We start from the raw sequence: 18,646 nt of genomic DNA, 5'->3' as shown, positions 1-18,646 counted from the left end.
GCACCCAGCGCCCCACACCACCCAGTCCCCACATCCTGTGTGCTCCTATCCCCTTGAATCTGGACCACCCTACGACTTGCTTTAACCAACAGAAGGTGACAGAAGTGAAGTGACTCTGGGCCAGCGCTGGGCCTAAATCCTAAAATGGCTTGGTAGCTTCCGCTGTTGTCTTCCCGGGAGAACCACCCCCTTGTGAGCAGTGGGACTCAGTCCTGAGACCGCCATGCCCCGGGAAGCCTGAGCCAGCCATATGGAGAACTGAGGTCAAGGCCAGCCACGCGAGTGAGGCCGCCCTGGAGACGGTCCAGCTGTGTAGAGCAGTGATGAGCTATCCCTGCTGAGCCCTGCCCTCATTGCAGAACGAGAGCAAATAAATGTTTAAGTCACTTAGCTTTGGGGTAGTTTGTTATGCACTAACACAACTGAAACATGGGGGGCGGGGGTACATCCTCCTAATAGCCAGCACTGCCAGGCTAAGGGTGTGACATTCCATTCGAACTCAGAGCAATCCTCTGTGTTCGGTATCCTCATCATTTCCACTTTGGAGAGGAGGACACTGAGGCACAGAGAGGTGAAGGCATTTGCACAGGTAATTCATACAGCTAATGAGTGGCCGAGCTTGGATTAGAGCCCAGCCTGTCTTGTTAAGGAGCCTCCGCTCTTAACTCTGTGGTAGATATTTTGGAAGGAGAGGAAACAAACTTGGCAATGGATTCACGCCGCATGGGTGTAAGGCATGTCCGTAGGTGAGGCTCGTGGTAAGAAAAGACAGCCCCTGGGAAGTGCTGGACGGGGTCTGGCAGGAAGGCCATGTGAGGCTCACTGCTCACTTAGCTTTTCAGAGTAATGCCTGTTCCCTGGCGGCCCTGACACCTGGTTAGAGGGGGCTTCTTGAAGGTAAAAGCACTTTGTAGACTGCTTATTACAATCCTACCCCGTACTGGCACTGGTATCTCCCATTTAATTTTCACAGCAGCCTCATGATGGTGATATGTCATAAGGCTCATTTTACAGGTGAGAATATAGTCATCTGCCCAGGTTATGTGAGCTCTCAAAGTCACAGAGCTGGTAGCGGGGAGAGCCTGCCCTTGAATGTGGGCAGTCTGACCACCACGGGACACCTTCTTAATGATCAGCTCCCTGCCTCCTGCTTTTGGGCCTGAGCCACCCTCTCCCATCTTCTCCTCCCATCACAGTTCTGATCTGTGTCAGGAGTTGCCCACAATTCAGTGTGCGTATTATGCTACACATACAACACTCACAGATGTTCTGGAATTGGAAAGGACTTCACATTTTAGTACGGCCTTCTCATTTTTCATGGGAAATGCGAAGTCCAGAGAGGCTAGATCCACTCCACATCAGGCATTTCTTGAGGGCCTACTATGTGCCAGGCACTAAAGTTGAGTTGGTGACAGTTGGGGCTATCTTCAGTCAACTGCAGTTTTTGCTTTGAAACAAATAGATGTAGAGAAATGATAAGCAGAAAAGAGGCTTCACCCACCATCTCTCAAAATAAGTTTTGTGCACTTTTACCACAGTGCATGGAAGCCAACTGATCTGGATTTAACTATCTGGTTAAACATATTAACTAGCTCCCTCCCACACCCCCATTATCCCTCATCAACAGAGCTGCTGTTATTCACTTTACAGACTCATTGCTCTGGGTTCTTTTTTCTAAAATGAAGTATGTCACTCTGGGGAAGGTGGAGTCTATTTGAAGCAAGCACACACTGCTTTGTGCTAGAAGAGGCTGTGGATCCCATAAGGAGTGGTATGCTTTTTCCTTTCTCTTAATGAGACTTAAGTCTCATTTCTCTTTTTCCTTTGGCTGCCAGGAAGCTCAGGGAAATTTTAAAGTTCGGCTTTGGCAAGTATGAAGGCACCAAAGTAGGCTTTCACATTTACGTTTTGTTTCCTGATTTTGCTTTTCTACTTTTATTTGCATTTTCTTGGGTCCTTCAGCTTTATAATTATTACCATTGTGTTACCTTCATTTTAAGTGTTCTCATTAGAAGCCATTTCAAACCCTCTGTGGAATACCATAGGAGTATAAGTCGATAAGTGAATGTGATACCTCCTGTTTTAAACGAGGAGTTGGTAAACTTTTTCTGACGGGCAGATCATAAACATATTTAAGCTTTGCCATATGGTCTCCATAGCAACTACTCAACTCTGCCCTGGTAGCATGAAATCAACCATAGACAATACAGAAATGAATGGGTGTGGCTGTGTTTCAATAAAACTTTATTTACAAAAGCAGGTGGTAAGCCAGATTTGTCCTGTGGGCTTTATGTAGTTTGCAATCCCCTGTTTAGAAGACTTTTAGACCATTAGGAAATTGTTTCCTCTTAAGTTGGGAAGTACTTGGCTTAGAAAAAAAAGTGAATTCTCATCTCTAAGAGGCAGGGATTCTGTCCAAGATATCTAGTTTCCATTTCTGGGTGACAGATTAGGAAAAAGCAACTGCACAAACTGTCTGGACAGTTGGCTCTCGGGAGAGATCCACAGTGCCCGGGAGGGGTCAGTCTCTGATACAGTGGGCTCTGAAGTCTGCCAGCCAGAGCCTATTCTCCTGCACATTTGCTATGCCCAGTCCTCAGGGAGGGGGGCAATGGGGGCCGGGCCCCAAGGTGCATGGCCAGCCGGCTTCCCCAGCTCCGGCCAATGGACCTTCAGCCGCTGCGGATGTTGTTTGTGGAAGGAATGTGTCTGCAGCTCCAAATTCCCACAGAGAAAGACAAGGGGAATCGTTGGGGAGAAATTCCTGGGCCACATTTTTCTTGCTGTTCATGTGGCCTGAAGCCATTGAACTTGGCCAGACTGCCCAGAGAGGGATTTTACAAAGCCCATTGTCCTTCCTGAAGCCTCACCCCCAGCCCTGCTCCCACCTGCTCTTTCTGCCTTTCTTTCTTTCCTCCCCCAGCCCCAGGAGAAATGCAGCATGGGAAAGAGCGGGAGGCCAGGGCCATGGCCCCGAGGGCTTTTGCTCCTTGTCCAGGATTGACCGGCTGCAGCAGCAGCTCCTCGAAGGCAGGCAGGGCACTTCCTGGTGGCTGTGATGGCATCAGAACTTTCCATACACTACAGGGGCATGGTCTCATCTGCTTGAGCAGGAGTCACCAGGTCGTACACTTGCTTCAGTAATAAAAGCAACACATACTGAGCATCTGCTGTGTGCCAAGTACTGAGCATTCTACATACATTTACTCAAACTCCATAAGAACGCTATTACAACCCCCATTTTACTGATGGGGAAACTGAGGCGCAGAGCTGCTAAGTGATTTACCTGGGGTTCCACAGCTAGTAAGAGACAGGATTTGAACTGAGGAGCCTGGCTCCAGCGTGGCTCTTACCTCTCCCTTTCAGTACGTGCGATCCCCGTGGCTCAGCATTCCATTACAGATACTGCCCTAATGGCGAGTCTCCACAGTATTAGAAAAATCCAGGTGACAAAGCGTTTGCATAGATAAGACCTGTGCACCTTTGAAGGTTCCCAGCATCCCCACGTGCCACAGAAGATAAGACCCTCTACCATGAGCCTGGCCCATCTGTTGTCTGGTCCGCCTGGCTGAGGGCACAGCACTGTGACCTGGGGGTTAATTAGTCCTCCTTGCGGTTGTCACCATTGCTGCTGCAGCTGCTGAGAGTGGAAGGGAGTGACCTCAGTTACCGGGTGAGTCTCTGAGTGTTTGCAATGCACCAGCCTCCAGGATTGGCAATTTGCATACATTATATGTCTTAAGCACAACCACCCTGAGACTGAATGTAGAAAACCTCATGTCACAGATAAAGAAACCAGCACGTTAATCAGGTAATTAATGCCGGCTGCCGTTACAAAACAACCGCAAATCTTAGAGCCTCAACCCTATAAACATTCTTTCATGCTCAGGTCACCATCTCAAGTAGGTCAGTATGAAAGGCGGGTGGGAGGACGCTCTGCTCCAGGCGGTCACTCAGGGACTCAGGCTCCTTCTAGGACCTCAGCGTCCTCCCCTGGATCCTTTCCATCAGAGGAGGGAAGAGGGAGCAGGGGGATCTCAGGGAATTTTAGGGGCTGAGAGCAGCCTGCAGTCACACTCCCACCCACATTCCATTGTCCAGCGTTCAGTCATGTGACCCATCTTGCTGTGGGCGAGGCTGGAAAACTGTCTGCATGGACTTAGGAAAGGGAAACAGGTTTGGCTGCCATCCTGGGGTTCAGAGAGGTGAGGTGCTGTGAGGGGCAGGTGGGCCATAAGATGCCCAAGCCTGTCTTTGGCCTCTGTACTGCCTTGACTAAAACTGAGTTGAATTCCAACTTCCACCACCTTGAAAGATCTTCTGTCTTTCAGTGGGGCAATGGATGGGGCCGAAGGTGCTGAAGGGCTATGAGGATTAACTGGGATATTAAGAGAAGTAAGTGCCCAACAGCCTTCCCTTTCATAGTAGAGCTGCAGCCAGCGGTGCTGGGCAGGTGGAGGGGCGGCACTGGGACAATCTCAGCCCAGAGGAGAGAGGTGGGGATGGCAGAGTCCACTGGGTGGGGGTTCAAGTACCTGTGCTTGCTGCTGCCACCTAGCTGTAGAAGGAGGAAGCACAGGACAAGCCGGCTTCGCGATTCTGGTTCTGGTGGGCAAGGGTCCAGGCCACTTCCATCCCATACTGATGCCCATTAGGTTTCTTAGCAGAAGCTGGCCTTGGCCATGTGTCTAAAGCATAGATGCTGGGATGGGTGAAGTCCCCGTTCCCCAAGGTTTTGCTGTGGAAGCAGCAACTCTTCCAGGATGTTCTGCTCAGGCCTCAGCATTTCCCTCAGTCTGGAGGACTCCTAGCCTGATAAGGCAGGACCTCTGAGGTATGACTGTGGATGTCCTTGCTGACCACTCCCACAGGGCTGCCCCAGGATGGTGGGCATGGGTGGGCCCCTCCCAAGCTGGCCTTGGTGTGTCAATGAGATCACAGGTGTGTGGGAACCGGCTGCTGGGCACCACAGAAATACCCCCGTGGGGAGGGAGAGGGCCACCAAATCTCTCCAGGGCCACACAGCACCTCTGGCACATGAGATCTTGCTTCGGGAGAGGGTCCACAAGCTTCTAGTGCTCCACTCTGTCAAATCACACCCAGACACACACAATTTCCAGGGGCGAGTTGGCCTCAGATGGCCAGGTCAGATCCAGTTCTAGCATTTGACGACTCCCAAGGACCACCGTTTCTCTTCTCCCTATTCAGTCCCAGGTGGAGCTCGCTAACCCCATGGCCACAGCACCCTTCCCACAGCCAGGCCTTGGTCCACCCAACAGGTGTCCCGAACACCAAATCCCAAGAAGAGTTTTTCAGACTATGGACTCCAACCCAATAGGGGGGTCATGAAATCAACTCAGTAGGTCTTGGCCAGTCTTTTAAAAAATGAGATAGAATCACAGAGAGTGGAAAATGCCAGTGGGCACTGCATATAGGAACAGTACTGTCCTGTGAAAGCCTTGCTTCAGCGTGTGCCTGAGCCCTCAGGTGGGATGTAATGTTTATTTCTTGTCAAAAAAAGTGTGAAAACACAGTGGTGATGCAGCCATCTCATTCCTTCCAGAAAACTTGGGCTCTTTGTGCAAATTAGTCCACACATTTCTCTTCCTCCCCAATTCTCCCCACAGATCCCCCTTCTGCTGCATGCCAAAGGAGGGCACGATCTTTGCCAAGCCACTCAAAAACTACAAAATAGAAGCCACCACTACCGGCCACAAAAGGTCCCGTTAAGCACAGATCCCAGGATGCTGGGTGCTTACTCGTCTGGCATTTGCATCTCTAAGAGGGCCACTTAAGTGACCCTTCACAGAACAAAGAAGATCAGCTTCTCTCAATTTAAAAGAAAAGAAAAGAAAACCTTCCGCGCTGCACAGCTCTTCAGTGGAGGCTCCTGCGCGGTGGGCTGGTCTGGCAAGCACTTTGTTCTGACACATCTGGTGAGTTGCTGTTCCCTCTCCAGCATCATTCCTGAGACAGTTATTTGTGGAGTGCCACTCAGTGCCAGACACGGGAAACCACAGACCAGAGCCCCCTGCCCGACGGCCCTTCTCAGCCCGGCGCGTGTGTGTGTGTGTGTGTGTGTGTGTGTGTGTGTGTGTGTGTGTGTGTGTGTGTGTGTGTGTGTGTGTGATGAGGACGGCCGCTCCTCTGCCAGCTCCAGGCCTTTCCTCCCAGAGGAAGGCTCCGCCCATGGCAGGTGTGTTCTGGGCCTCACCTGCTCCAGCTCTTCCCCAGAGCCGGTCAGGAAAGGCCTGGCTCTCTAGGATGCTGGGATTCTCGTCATTCCTGCCTGTGGGTGGTAGAGGCCCCTCACGTGTCTGAGTGGCTATGATGTACCAGGCACCGCTGCATCCCGCATCCCTGCCGAGGCCCATCAGGGTCATTACTGTCACCTCCTCAGCTCTGCTTCCTCCAGTGCAAGTCTGCAAGAAAAGCATCAGGGGCAGCTGTGCCCTCAGAACCCAGGAAAGTATCACTGACCTTGAGGAAAGCTTCCAAATCTGGTGTTTTGTTTTGTTTTTATTTTAGTTATTGTAGCCCCAGTTTTTAACATTCTGGTATTCCAGAATAATGTGCTTTTAAAACACAACAAACTCCAGGTATTTTTGTGATATATTTTTTAAAAATTGGAATCATTTACACCTGGGGATATGCTTCAATAGACGTTTAGATCCAGTAAGGAAAAGTTGTTTAGAAAGTGGTTTTCTATTCCTCCATAATCCACAGTGGGGAAGAGAACCAAGGTGCCTCTATTGCAACATAAATCCTTATTCTGGTTCAAAGACTTTCCGAACCAGTGGCCTTCAAACACAACTCCTCCCAGCAACCCATCCACCAGACCCGTGGGATCACCTACCCAGGAGGATGCTGCAGAAGATGAGACAAACTGGAAATGCTTTTTCGGAGATAAAACTAGAGGTCATGATCCATTAAAAGATGTAGCCCCTGCTAACCACAAAAAGGAGTTAAAAAAACCCTCTAGCATACTGAATAAGAAAGAAGATTATTTGAAGGTAACGCACTCAAAGGATAATCTTAGATTGAAATTTAGTTTGGAACAATATCCTCAAAAATTTTTTAGCAACTAGAAAAAAGGGCCCCAAATATGCTCGTGATTCAAAACTAACATCAAATAGTGTGATTTCAAGTGTTCATTATTATTAAACTTTTCTTTGTCTTATGGGGCTTGGTTTGTTTTTGTTTGTTTGTTTGTTTTTTTGCGGTACGCGGGCCTCTCACTGTTGTGGCCTCTCCCGTTGCGGAGCACAGGCTCCGGACGCGCAGGCTCAGCGGCCATGGCTCACGGGCCCAGCTGCTCCGCGGCCTGTGGGATCTTCCCGGACCGGGGCACGAACCCGTGTCCCCTGCATCAGCAGGCAGACTCTCAACCACTGCGCCACCAGGGAAACCCGGTTTGTTATTTTTGAATAATATTTTATTAATTTCATCTGCTAATAATTTTTATTAGGAGGGTAATATTTTCAGTGTTTATGTTTTCACTTAATGCTTTTCATATGTATGCAATTTCTATTTGAAATGTATAAAATATGTAGCTTCACTGAATTTAATAATTTTATGTATTCTGTAGCCTTTTGGTGGAAAATATTGATAATTAAGGCTGATATTTTAGAAACGCAGGGAATAAATACCTGCATTCATGTGTGTTGTTTTGCTCCGGCAACTGCAATTACTAACATCTTACTTATCAGCTTCTGCTAACTATGTTCCAGGCCTGGGGATTAATGCTCCACATGGAGATGCTCTTATTGAGCCCATTTTACAGATGAAGAGACTGAAGTTTAAAGGGTTATGCGACTCGCTCAGGACCCCAGACGTGGGCAGAGGCTGAGCCACAGCTGAATCTCAGACAGTGTGACTCAACACCTCGCCCTTAACCACAGCCGCACAAGAATGGGGGTGTCCAATGGCTCGGCCAATAAATGGGGGTGTCCAATGACTCGGCCAATACACAATAACTATCATTTTCTAACCATCTTTGATTTTGAGTTTTTAATTGCCTACGCTAGAGCTCCCAGACTCAAACCCTTATAGAGAGATGAGACAGGTAAGTTGAACTGAGAAAGCAGGTGCCAGGGGCAGGAGGGGGCCTGGGATGGGGGCAATAGGGAGAGGTGGGGATTCTGGCCAACTGGAGGACACTCAAGCTCTGTCCAAAAGGAGCAGCTGTTACTGAGATCCTGTTAATTGTTCATATGGAGAAAGTAGGCCCAAATTCACCCTTATAGAAATCTACATTATCAATGGGTAAAACCTTTTGCTTTTAAAAATGTTTCATGAGCCAAACAAAATATGTCTTGCGGGCCAGAATCAGCCCATGGGCAATCAGCCCTGGTTGCAGCTCGGCTCGCAGCCTGGGAACTACACTCAATTTCTTGTCACTGTTTGCCTCCCTCTACCATCACTTTCAGCTCCCTTCCTGCTTTTGAGTTGCTGCTCTTTCATAGGTTTAATTTATCAAGCATCTTGAAGAGCACGGCACCCTAGTTTCTGCACGCACAGATGCAAGACCCTCCTTCAGAAGCTTATAGTCCAGGGTTGGGTAGCACTGATGTTGTTTCGCTTGGGAGCATGGCTTTGCATTTAACATGCACACAAATCGCTCAGGGCTTATTGCTATAACCCAGATTCTGTTTCAGTAGTTCTGAGTGGGGCCTGATAATCTGCATTTACAACAAGCTCCCAGTGATGCTGATGCAGCTGGTCCATGGACCACACCTGTGTATGAAGGACCTAGACTAAAGAACAGCCTTGTGTCTAAGTTCCTAAGCTAAAGGCTCTCCATCAGAGGAGTCTCTATACCTGGGCTTGGCTTCCCAGAGGTGACCTGGGTCATTCAACCCCCCACCCACTAATCCCCTGCCACATTCCTCCCCACATCCTAATTTATCTAGAGATTTAGTCTAGCTGAGATCACTCGTAAAGAATTTTATCTACATCTTTGTTCTGAGCTGGCACTGAGTATACCTCCTCCTGCACATCACCCTTTCCCATCCGGTATGCATATCTCTAGCTGAGGAATTTCTGTCTGCGCCCCTCTGTGTCTCAGACCTGTGGTGCCCAGCACCCTCCTCGGCTCCTGTTGGCAGCCTAAGATGGGACCCTGGACGGGGACTCACCTGGATGGACCCCGGTCTCCATCTTGTACTAGTCATGTGACTTTGGACAAGTTACCCCTCTGTGCCTCAGTTTCCAAATCTCTACAACAGGAGTGTAAGGTGCAATCACCTGGGAAGACTGAACCAATACACTGTAGGGTGCCCTTCCCACTTGTCTTTCTAAAAAGAAACTCAACAGATGACTTTAAGAATCTCATGTTGCTTGTGTCCTGCGGAAAATGTTAATATAGGGAATTTATTCCTATTGCTGTCCCAGGAACACGACCAGTTGCTCTTGAAGGAATTTAGCAGGTTTCCCCTGTGAGTGGTCTTTCATTCCGTCTGTCAGCAAACATGTTCCTGTACCTGATCTGGGTCGGGGCGTGTGAGGGGCAGCCATACAGAAGGTGGGCAGACACGTGCACAGTCGCCATAGCTGCAGGAGTGCCACACACAGGTGTCTTGCAAAGTCAGGAAATGTCAAGCTGTTAAACCGGGCATTTGCCAATTTTCAAATAATATTCTCAATGTTTTTTCATGTGAAACACCCCTAAGAAACAAGGGGCCCAGTGGTCAGTCAATCAATCAATAGACCACAGAATGGCCAGAAAGTCACAAAGTTCTGAGAAAGTACTGTATTTGTTATACTTTTTGATATAAATAACTTGACCCATTGCCTTATAGTATATTATATAGTATATTATTTGAAAAGGTTACTAACTACTCTTTAAAGATACATTGATCCTTTGTTTCTAGGTTTTGCAGACACCTTATTGTAATACTTGCTAAACTGTATAGAATACTTAACACAGGCCAGTATTGTCCTAAGATATAGGTGTATCACATCACAAAAACACTATGGGGTATGTACTTAAAAAAAAAGTTTTCTTTTGAAATAATTCTAGATTCACTGGAAGTTGCAAAGAATTGTACAGAGAGGTCCCATGCACTCTTCACCCAGCCTCCCCCGATATTAGCATCTTATATAACTACAGCACAGCATCAAAACCAGGAAGCCGACCTTGTACGATCAATCCACAGAACTGATTCAGATTCTGCCAGTTATACCTGGACTGGGGTGTGTGTGTGTGTGTGTGTGTGTGTGTGTGTGTGTGTGTGTGTGTGTGTGTGTGTGTGTGTGTGTGTGTGTAATGAGGCAGGGGAGGGGTCTATGCAGTTTTATCACATGTGTAGCTACATGAAACTATCACCACCATTAAGTTACTTAACTATATCATCAGAGTAAGGCTCCCTCTGCTCCTCCTTTATAGTCACATCCAACCCCTTTACTCCCATCCCTAACCCAAGATATAGATATACCCAAGGTATAGGTATACTTTAATTATTCTCATTTTATATATGAGGAAACTGAGGCACAGTGAAGTTAGCAATTGACCAAGGTCACATAGCTAGTAAGTTCTGGGTCTGGTTTTTGAACTCTATCATTAAAAAGACGCATCGCAGGGAGGGGTTTGTGGGAGCATGTGGGAGTGGAGTCTGGAAGGGCTTCCTAGATCTTTGTCTCGAATAGAGAAAGAGCATCACTTACAATGGGGGAGGGATGGAACATCGGACGACGTGGGAGTGGAACTGAGGGCTGCAAAACTGAATCCAGGTTGTCACAGCTGCTAGTCTGGGCTTCCGTGACCTCACAATGACCCAGTCATCTTCATTCCCAAACTTCTTCTCCCTGTCTGTCCTTTTTTAGTTGCCCAGCAGCCTGGCAGTCATTTTGGACTTCACCTCCAGCATCCTGTCCCTCACCGGGTCTGGCCTTTCTGCCTCCCAGCCATCCCCCATCCTCCCAGCCACAGCTTGGTTCCAACTTGTCAGTACCCAGTGCCTGCTGCTCTATTAAAGCAGCCCCCCCCAACTGGTTTCGGGTCTCCCTTGTTACCACCCACGCCAGTCCGGTCTTCTCATTGTTGCTGAATACGATCATAACTTTCCCCTTCAGTGGCTCCTCATTGCTTATAAGACTGTCCAAATGCCAAGGCTCTTTGGGATCTAACCCACGGCGAATGGCTCAGAGTTAGCCAAGCTCTCTCATGCCCCAGGATATTGGCACAACTGTGCGTGTCTCCTCCCGTGCTCCTCGTCTGGGCCAGACACTGAGCACCGGGCTGAAGTTGCAGTTGTGAATCAGACATGGACCCCGCCCCCGAGGAGACCTAAGTCTGATGAGAGAAACGTAACTGCCCCCAAAAGAGAAGAAGGTCAAAAACCAAGAGGTACTTTCAATCGTGCATGAAAGGTGCACAGAAGCAGGTGCGGCTCTGAACGAGGAGCCCTGAGGTGGGAGAAGGTGGGTCACCTGGCTGGGACGAGGATGACAGTGGCAAGCCTGGAGTCTGGATCCACGCGCCTCCCCAAGCCAGGGCAGGACACTTCCTGGAGTCCCCGCAGGCCATGCAGGTGGCCCTCACTGTGCTGATCAGGAGGCCGTGGGTCAGGCAGAGTGTCACACTTGCCAAGGTGAGGCTGAGCCAGTGCACTGGGGTAAGGACCGTGTTACGCACTCAGGAAGCCAGGCTGCCCTGGTGGTGGGCAGCCCTGGGTGGGCCGCTAAAGGCAATTTCTGATTGGCCTCATTCAAGAGAGGTGGCTTCAGTCTAATCACCTAACGGACCACAGCCTTGATTTGCAAGGGATGCAGGCACTGCCTCCGAGGGCTACATTCCCTGATGCCCTCTAGGGTGGCGGCAGTTCCATTTAAAGGCCCCTCTGCCTTAGTGGATCAGGATGTGGGAGAAGCGGAGACTTCAGCAAGTGCAGGAGCATCTCTATTAACAGGCCCAAAGGGAGAGGACAGGGCAGCAGTGGCTTCGGGCCCAGGGCAAGGGATGGACGGGAAGAACACAGGGCTGGGCTATGATGGGTGTAGCACGCTCAGCGCCTGGAGAAGCCACATCCCTTCTGGGTGCCAAGTTTATGAATAGGATAAAGACACTGATAAGATGTGCACTGAATTCATTTATGACTGGAGGCTCTGAGGGCTAGTGAAGTTGCAAGAAGAGATCAACAGGGGTGTTAGGCTGAGCTCACAGGCTGGAGTCTAGAGCAAGAGAACAGAAAGTCAGGTCCTGCGTTTACGTCCAGTAGCCCACAGTCAGGGCTGAAGGGCCTGCGACCAGGGCAGGTGCACAGGGTCCCTACTCAGAAGGACCCTGTGTTAGGAATTCACTGCTCTCTGGTGGCTGTCTTGAGGTTGTCAACCATTTTGCCTTTAAATTTGTGTTTTATAAGTGAACTCTGATGGGCCAGGGGAGCGTGTGCAGGGGCTTGGAACCTCAATTCTCTGGTGGTCCTGCCCCTGGCAGCCTCCTGCTTCCAGGGGTGCTGAGCCACCCACTGTTTCCTGGTGCCCCAGGCCAACAGCCCCCCTTCCCCCTCCCCCCAGTGACTGCTGCCACCCCCTTCCCCTAGTCTGGCAGAGGGCTGGGGTCAGGGCCACCAACCCAGCACAGTCTCAGGGTGGAGCACGGTGGTGACAGTCCCGGCCTTGGTTGACAGCACCAGTGCACAGGGTAGGGCATCGGGCTGCGGGAAAGGGAGATGCCTGGTTGGACTCCCTCACCCAGGAAGGTGCACGGCGCCGCGGTCCAGTGGCTGCCGAGACGGAGACCCGCAGCTGGTGGGAGTGTGCGCTGCACCTCGGGGGACCCTGGGTGCCTGTGAGTGGTCTCCTCTCATCCCACGAGTATCTCCTCCACCCAAGGGAGTGCGCCATTTAAACAGCAAATAGAAAACCCCGTGCCTGGTCTGGCCCTAGGCCCCTACAAAGAATAGCTACACCTGCTCCCGTGTCACAGTGCTTCGTGAGGCCGTCAAGCCCCTTGGTGCCCTCTTCCTACCACAGTGGAGCAGCTCAGCCTCGTTTGCATAAGGCCCTCAAGCACAGTGCTGGGATCATCACCTCCTTTATTCCAGACTCATGTCTCCATGGACACAGCCTCTGGGCTCCTTGCTCCTGTAGCTGCCCCTCCACTGTACGCAGGACCAAGTACCTAATTTGTGGGGCCCAGTGCAAAGTAAAAACGCAGCGCTCCGCCTCCAAAAAGCAGGGAAAAAGCACCATTAAAGGCATCAGATATAAAATTTCCCCTTTCTTCCATGAGCCCCCTTTCAATCTGTCAAAGTGTGGTCCCAGGCCAGCAGCGCAGCATCACCTGGGAGCGCATTCGAAATGCAGGTCCTCTGGCCCCATCCCAGACCCTGGAATCAGTAACTTTGGGGATGAGCCCAGCATTCTAGGTTTTGATAAGTGCTCCAGGGGATTCTGCTACGCAGGAAAACTTGAGAACAACTGCTGGAGAGCTGGGATTTGTTTGTTTTGAAAGCCATAAACTAAAGAAATTTGAAATCTTATTTGAAGTTTGTTTGTATATGGTAAAGAGGAGTTGAAAGAAAGGGAGAGAGGGAGGGAGAGAGAGAGGAGAGAGGAAAGAAGGAGGGAGGGAGGAAGGGGAGAGAGAGAACGGGCTGGTGGAGAGCAGAGGAGTGTTCTCTGCACATCCACGTATCTTAGTTCACTTGATGTTCACATCCTTCTTGCCAAGTAGGTAGTTTTCTTTCTATTATCAGATGATGAAAATGAGACTCAGAGAATGTAAGTTATTGGCCCAAGTTCTTGCCATTAGTGTGTGGTGGAACTAAACTGTGAATCTTGGTGTCTGACTTCAAAACCTAGGCTTTGGGTTTCCCTGGTGGCACAGTGGTTGAGAATCTGCCTGCCAATGCAGGGGACACGGGTTCGAGCCCTGGTCTGGGAGGATCCCACACGCCGCGGAGCAACTAGGCCCGTGAGCCACAATTACTGAGCCTGCGCGTCTGGAGCCTGTGCTCCACAACAAGAGAGGCTGCGATAGTGAGAGGCCCGCGCACCGCCATGAAGAGTGGCCCCCGCACAGAAACGAAGACCCAACACAGCCATAAATAAATAAATAAATAAATAAATAAAGCAAACTGTCAACAAGTAAAAATAAATAAACACTATTATATTAAAAAAAAACCAAAAAAACCTAGGCTTTTCCCCCAGTTGTTCCTCCTCCTTCCTCCCTCCCCTTCATTTTAGGAGTACCTGCTGAGCACCTATTCTATGTCAGGCATTGCACCCAGTCGCCTCCGCATCCAGGTCTGTGCTGTGCAGTACGGCTCCACCACACACACGTGGCTGCTGAGAACTTGAAATGCAGCTGGCGTAACTGAGCAAGGGGATTGTCAATTTCATTACAAGCGCGGCTTGCTTTACATTTCTATTGAACAGGGCTGCTCTAGAACATGATTTTGGCCAAAAGGAATGAACTGCAACCTCCTCTTCAAGGGCATCTGTTTCCAGAGACATCAGTGGGAGTTTCCCATACCTGGTCCTGTGTTTTGTTAAGAGAAGTGAGGTTAAGACAGTAGGGCCAGACCACAAAGCAGGGAAGTTCCAGAAACCACTCCTGTATTTGCTGATTCTCCCACCCTCAGGGGTGGGGAGCGCTTGTGAACTGCTCATCTAATTTCATTTCTAGTCATTACCCATCGTCTGGCGCTCTGCAGGCAAACTCAGCAGGGCCACCCGGGGTCAGGCTGATATGCCGGCTGGCTGGTACCAGGTGCCGAGATAGGCTGGGATCGGCATCCTGCTCAGGAGGTGGCTGAGGAGATGAGCGATGCTCTGGGGATGTCAGGAGCACCGTATCAGTCTACTTCTACAGAGTAATCTGTGTGTGCTGGCTTCGCTCCAAGGTCAGGCCTCACAGATAGCAGGCAGCAGTTCTCCTATCTGCTTCAAGCTGCAGGCGGATAAGGACAGGCAGCTGTAAGCTCAATGCCCGAGAGAGGCTTCAAAGATCCAGTGTAGCCGTAAGAAACTGCTGGAACCCGTTCTCGCAGGGGACGCTTGCTTATGGAAGGCCATTCTTCTGGCACCATTCTACTAGGGCAGGTGGACACCTCGGAGGCCCTCTTATCCTGCAGTTGGAGAAACCAAGGGAATCTGATCTGGTTTCCCCAGCAAGTTAGAGACTGAGCTGAGTCTGGGACCCACTCAGATCCCAAAAGCATATGCTGATCAGGGCCTCCTTGCTAAGAACTTGGTGCACGAGCTTGGAACTGCACAGGAAGAATCAGAGCTCCGCTTTAAGTGGCCTGGCTTCTGAGTTGCCTCCCCGACGGTGAGCGCTTTGGCAGGGCAGGGTGGTCTCCTCTGTGGACATTGGCTGGGGCGAGGGTCCGGGCAGAGCATGGACGGTGGTAACGAGGAGTGGCAGCTTACCTCCTCATCTCCAGCCGGGTCCTTGCAATCCCCCCATCATTACATTAGTGGCTTTGCTAACACACAGTTCTGATTTTAACCATCCCTCCTGCCTGCTGAAGAAGTGCAGTGGCTAAAGTCCAAGCCTCTGTGTCCAGCATCCAAGGCCCTTCGTGACCTGGCCCCCGCCCCCCTTTCCTCCTTGGTCCTCTACACCGCGAGTCTCCCCCACAGAATACTTCCCCAGGCCTCTGTGCCTTCGTGTACTCTATCCCCCCATCATTTGGGGATGACCTTCTCTTGTTTGCTCAGCTGGGTCATTTTCACTTCCCTGTCAAGGTTTAGCTTGGGTGAAATCTTCCCTAACCACCCAGGCGAGCCACCCTCACCCTCTGCTCTGGGCTCTCAGCCCTGGGGACACCCCTACTGGGGCACTCATCACACAGTATTAGGACTGATAACTTACAGGTGATAGCTAAGCGGGAACTGTGTTGTTGTTATTAATAATAATGATAAACAGACAGACTGCAGAGAGGAGGGAAGAATAGAAAAATGTTGGCACCTACACTGAGCCAGGCACTAGGCTCCCCCTGCAACCTCACCAAACCCAAGGCACTTGGCTTTATTGTCTCCAAATTAGAAGTCATGAGACAGAGGCACGGGGACACTGAGTGACTTGTCCAAAACCAAGCAGGCCCTGGGTGGCAGGGTCGGGCTTCTGTCCAGTCCTCCCTGACTTTGGAGAGGACAGTCTGGAACACTGGTCAGAGCTAGCTGCTCTGTGGTCACACGTGCCCTGCTGGAAGAGGGCAGAAAACAGGCGCAAACAGGGACATGGCACGTGCACTCGGCCTCCCCACTCTCTCCCCTGGAACCTTCCTTTCTGCGTGCAGATGTCTGCCCCTAGGGAACAGCGGCATCGCTGGCAAGCCTGGGTACACTCCACTGTCTCCCCAACTTCCATGGAGTGCCATTGCTCGCTTTACTCGTACCAATGCCTGGGTGGAGCTGAAAACCCAAGGCCTCAAAGCCATCCCTGCCCAGGCCCATTGCCCGCAAGATGCCCACCTGGTGTCTGGGGAGTGGGTGGGGATCCCAAGCAACGTGGTAGAAGGAGGCAGCGGGGGGCTCTGTGGGAGACCATGGCACCTGCCAGACCTCTGAACTGGGCAGTTTCCCCACCAGAGCCTCCAGCACTTTATCTTGAGAAATGTGGTCTGTGGGGCACAAAGCAGACAGGCGCTCTGTGATGGGAACTGGGCCCAGATGTCAGAGCCGCTGTGACACCCTCTGTGTCGTGTCCTCCTGCTCCAGAAGACAGCACTTTCCCGCTCTGAGATTCCGGGCGGCCTTCGTGTTTCACCCAGGTCATCCTCAGCCCCGCACGCTGGGGCCCTCGCACTCCAGGAGGATATGCTGCCGGGAAAGGCATTTGGACCTGGGACCCCGGTGTGGATTTGCAGAAAGAGCCACGGTCAGTGTGGACACTTGGTCCCTAAAGAAACAGCCATGGACTGTGTCTGATGCAGGGCACCTCCTCTCCTTTCCCTGGAAGCACCTGAGTTCCTCTGGGGGGTCCTTGTGCCTACTGTGTGAGCCTTTGTGGGCGGGTCTGTCCAGGCACTGGAGTGGACAGGCCTTTCCTCACCACCCCAGTGTCACCAGTGGCAGGCACATGGCGTAAACACAGCCACCTCAGACCCTGAGCCATCGACACAGCCGGGACTGAAGAGCCTGTGGGATTCGGCCTTCCCCGCTCAGAGCACCTACCACTCTCTCCTCCTGGCTCCGGGGGCCCTGAGCAGCCCCGCCGCCTGCCCCTTCCACACGCATCTCTCCAGCTTCCCATGGGCTGATTCTGTGTGGCCCCATAGCCTCTGGCCATTTCTCCCTTTGTCTGCATTTGTCAGAGCTGGCTTCTGCCACCTGCCATCGGGGACTCTGGAAAGACATGCCCAGCAGTGGAGAAGCCGTGATAGACCAGCAGTCACTCGCCAGCACGACTTAGGGCTCCCGTCTGAATGCCTGTAGTCAGTGGGCTTGCCTCCCTGTGGTAGCATCAAGGTAATACTAGAATAAGGATGTTAGCGAGACGACTTCTAGGGATCACCCAACTCGACCCATCAAACATAAGCACAAGTTGTGGGTTTAGCAACTTTTTGTCCAGAGCACCAAAGCAGGCCTCTCCACCCCTTCCCCCATCCTTGTAGGTTCGGAGGAAGGCCTAAGCTTGCCTGTGCTCAGATGCCCGCAGTGCCAAGCAGTGATGGTCTGGGAGTCCAAAAGGATCAAGTCTCTAAGGGGCAGACGGCTTTCAAAGGGCTGGGAGGGGCTGCTTTGCCCCTCCCTGGGAGGGGAGCAACTGCCAGGCTAGAGAAGAGGCCCGAGTGGGAAGGAGACCGAGCGTCCTCAAATCCCAGCCCCTTCTGGGGCCTGGCTCCTTCCGGACTGACCCAGGAACCAGCCTCAGACTATTGGTGGATGCGGGGCTCTGGGGCTAGAACTGGCTCAAGCCGCAGCCCCACTATTTAGTGGCGGTCGGAGCCCCTCAAGAATCAGAGGTGGGGCCTGGCTGACTGAGATGGCTGGGGGCTGGCTGGAGGACACGCGAGGCCTGTCATGAAATTGGCGCATCTCTCCACTAGATGGCACTCACAGTATAATTTTCCTCATATTTTAAATTCTATCTTGAAAAATTGTGATTTTTTTATACTGTTAAAGAGCATGAATAGAGCTCTGACTTAAAATTCATGTAACTGATCTCATGCATTATCGTTCTTGGGTTTCTATCACATGTCCAAGAGTTGTCAAGTTTCCCTCCCTCTGAGGTATTGGGTGTGGCAGACGTGCACTGCAGCTCGGCTTTCCGGGGCCAGAAAGATGCATCCAACGGAAGCGGAAGCGACTAAGTCTTTCCTTTCAGCGCTTCCCAAAGGCTGCCTGGGGCTCTGCACTGCCTATCACCTGACCTGCTTTCCCTGAGTGGTCTCACAGCTACCCTCCACCCCCACCCCCGGCTTTAAGGAGCGGCTGCACATCCAAAGGCAAGAGGGCGGCGCTTCGAACCTGCATACATTTGGTGCTTCGACCACTGCTGTGCTTGGGAAAAAGGGGTGTGAGGAGCCTTTCCTTCTATACCCGTGTCCTGAGACCTCTCGGGCCCACCCACGTAGAAAAAAGGCCAGACCTGTACCAGGTACCTGTGTTGAAGGGCAGCATAAGTGTGTGGCTTTGGAAGTCAGACTGCCCAGGTAGAAGCCCTGACCCTACTGCCATCCAGCTGTGTGTC

General features: G+C 51.2%; 1 protein-coding gene across 12 annotated transcripts in view; it reads right to left on the bottom strand.

Annotated features, from left to right (window-relative positions):
* ARHGAP22 (Rho GTPase activating protein 22) overlaps positions 1-18,646 on the bottom strand; it is a 208,971-nt gene that overhangs the window by 92,816 nt on the left and 97,509 nt on the right. The window lies entirely within an intron of this gene.

This window comes from Stenella coeruleoalba (genome assembly GCF_951394435.1).
Source record: "Stenella coeruleoalba genome assembly, chromosome: 16".
NCBI lineage: Eukaryota > Metazoa > Chordata > Mammalia > Artiodactyla > Delphinidae > Stenella > Stenella coeruleoalba.
This window is presented reverse-complemented; position numbering and strand designations above follow the sequence as displayed.